The sequence below is a fragment of the Arachis hypogaea genome, chromosome 16 (assembly GCF_003086295.3).
Source record: "Arachis hypogaea cultivar Tifrunner chromosome 16, arahy.Tifrunner.gnm2.J5K5, whole genome shotgun sequence".
NCBI classification, from domain to species: Eukaryota; Viridiplantae; Streptophyta; class Magnoliopsida; order Fabales; family Fabaceae; genus Arachis; species Arachis hypogaea.
Window position 1 is genome coordinate 2,703,567 of NC_092051.1, and position 2,881 is coordinate 2,706,447.

Consider the following 2,881-nt stretch of genomic DNA (forward strand, 5'->3'; position numbering starts at 1 on the left):
AGAATGAGTGGTGGTAGGTGGGGATCCTGTGGGGTCCACAGATGCTGAGTTGATCCTGTGGGGTCCACAGATCCTGAGGTGTCAAGGATTTGCATCCCTGCACCCATTAGGCATGTAAAATGCCTTTACATGCAATTCTGGCGTTTAAACGCCGAATTGATGCTTGTTCTGGGCGTTCAGCGCCCAAATGCAGCATATTTCTGGCGTTCAGTGCCAGCTCTTCCTCAGTGTGCATTCCTGGTGTCTGAACGCCAGGATGTTGCTTGTTTCTGGCATTCAACGCTAGATCCATGCTCTATTCTGGCGTTGAACGCCAGCCAGATGCTCCTTACTGGCGTTTAAACGCCAGTAAGATCCTCCTCCAGGGTGTGATTTTTCTTCTGCTGTTTTTGATTCCGTTTTCAATTTTTATATTTATTTTATGACTCCACATGATCATGAACCTAATAAAACATGAAAGAACAATAAGAATGAAAATAAATTAGATAAATAAAAATTGGGTTACCTCCCAACAAGCGCTTCTTTAATGTCAATAGCTTGACAGTGGGCTCTCATGGAGCCTCACACATGTTCAGAGCATTGTTGAGACTTTCCAACACCAAACTTAGAGTTTGGATATGGGAGTTCAACACCAAACTTAGAATTTGGTTATGGCCTCTCAACACCAAACTTAGAGTTTGACTGTGGGGGCTCTGGTTGACTCTGTAGTGAGAGAAGCTTTTCATGCTTCCTCTCCATAGGTACAGAAGGAGATCCTTGAGTTTTAAACACAAGGTTGTCCTCATTTAATTGAAGGATCAATTCTCCTCTGTCCACATCAATAACAGCTCTTGCTGTGGCTAGGAAGGGTCTTCCAAGGATGATGGATTCATCCTCATCCTTTCCAGTGTCTAGGATTATGAAATCAGCAGGGATGTAAAGGCCTTCAACCTTTACTAACATGTCCTCTGCTTATTTATAAGCTATTTTCATGGATTTGTCTGCCATCTTTAATGAGAAATTGGCTTCCTGTACCTCAATGGTTCTTAGTTTCTCCATTACAGAGAGTGGCATGAGGTTTATCCCTGACCCAAGGTCACATAGAGCCTTTTCAAAGGTCATGGTGCCTATGGTACAAGGTATTAGGAACTTTCTAGGATCCTCTTTCTTCTGAGGTAATCTCAGTTGATCTAATGCATTTAGTTCATTGGTGAACAGGGGAGGTTCATCTCCCCAAGTTTCATTACCAAATAAGTTGGTATTCAGCTTCATGATTGCACCAAGGAACTTGGCAACTTGCTCTTCAGTAACATCCTCATTCTCTTCAGAAGAAGAATACTCATCAGAGCTCATGAAGGGCATAAGGAGGTTTAATGGAATCTCTATGGTCTCCAGATGAGCCTCAGATTCCTTTGGTTCCTCAAAGGGAAACTCCTTGTTGATCACTGGACGTCCCAGGAGGTCTTCCTCCTTGGGATTTGCGTCCTCCCCTTCCTCCTTGGATTCGGCCATGATGGTTATATCAATGGCCTTGCACTCTCTCTTTGGATTCTCTTCTGTATTGCTTGGGAGAGTACTGGGAGGGGTTTTAGTGATATTCTTACTCAGCTGGCCTACTTGTGCCTCCAAATTTCTAATGGAGGACCTTGTTTCATTCATGAAACTCAGAGTGGCCTTAGATAGATCAGAGACTAAATTTGCTAAGCTAGATAGATTCTGCTCAGAATTCTCTGTCTGTTGCTGAGTGGATGATGGAAAAGGTTTACTATTGTTAAACATGTTTCTTCCACCATTATTAAAGCCTTGTTAAGGCTTTTGTTGATCCTTCCATGAGAAATTTGGATGATTTCTCCATGATGAGTTATAGGTGTTTCCATAAGGTTCACCTAAGTAATTTACCTCTGCTATTGCAGGGTTTTCAGGATCATAAGCCTCTTCTTCAGAAGGCGCCTCTTGAGTGCTGTTGGATGCAGCTTACATTCCATTCAGACTCTGAGAAATCATATTGACTTGCTGAGTCAATAGTTTGTTCCGAGCCAATATGGCATTCAGAGCATCAATTTCAAGAACTCCCTTCCTTTGAGGCATCCCATTATTGACAGGATTCCTCTCAGAAGTGTACTTGAATTGGTTATTAGCAACCATGTCAATGAGTTCTTGAGCTTCTGCAGGCATTTTCTTTAGGTGAATGGATCCACCTGCAGAAGTATCCAATGACATCTTAGCTAATTCAGACAGACCATCATAGAATATATCTAGGATGGTCCATTCTGAAAGCATGTCAGAAGGACACTTTTTGGTCAGTTGCTTGTATCTCTCCCAAGCTTCATAGAGGGATTCCCCTTCTTTCTGTCTGAAAGTTTGAACATCCACTCTAAGCTTACTAAGCTTTTGAGGAGGAAAGACTTGGCTAAGAAAGCCGTGACCAGCTTATCCCAAGAGTTCAGGCTAGCCTTAGGTTGAGAGTCCAACCAGATTCTAGCTCTGTCTCTCACAGTAAATGGGAAAAGCATGAGCCTGTAGACTTCAGGATCTACTCCATTAGTCTTAACAATATCACATATCTGCAAGAATTCAGTTAAGAACTGAAAAGGGTCTTCAGATGGAAGTCCATGAAACTTGTAGTTTTGTTGCATCAGAGAAACTAGTTGAGGCTTAAGCTCAAAATTGTTTGCTCCAATGGTAGGGATGGAGATGCTTCTTCCATGTAAATTGGATTTTGGTGCAGTGAAGTCACCAAGCATCTTCCTTGCATTATTATTATTTTCGGCTGCCATCTCCTCTTCCTGTTCGAAAATTTCTGTAAGGTGCTTGCTGGATTGTTGTAATTTAGCTTCTCTTAGTTTTCTCTTCAGAGTCCTTTCAGGTTTTGGATCTGCTTCAAAAAGAATGTTCTTGTCCT

The 2,881-nt window shown here is 42.1% G+C and overlaps 1 non-coding gene across 1 annotated transcript; it reads left to right on the top strand.

The window, feature by feature from the left end:
- Positions 1-2,253: 2,253 nt before the first annotated feature.
- On the top strand, positions 2,254-2,361 carry LOC112761118 (small nucleolar RNA R71). The gene has a single exon (XR_003181528.1). It is a non-coding gene; the product is annotated as a small nucleolar RNA R71 (small nucleolar RNA).
- Positions 2,362-2,881: the final 520 nt, after the last annotated feature.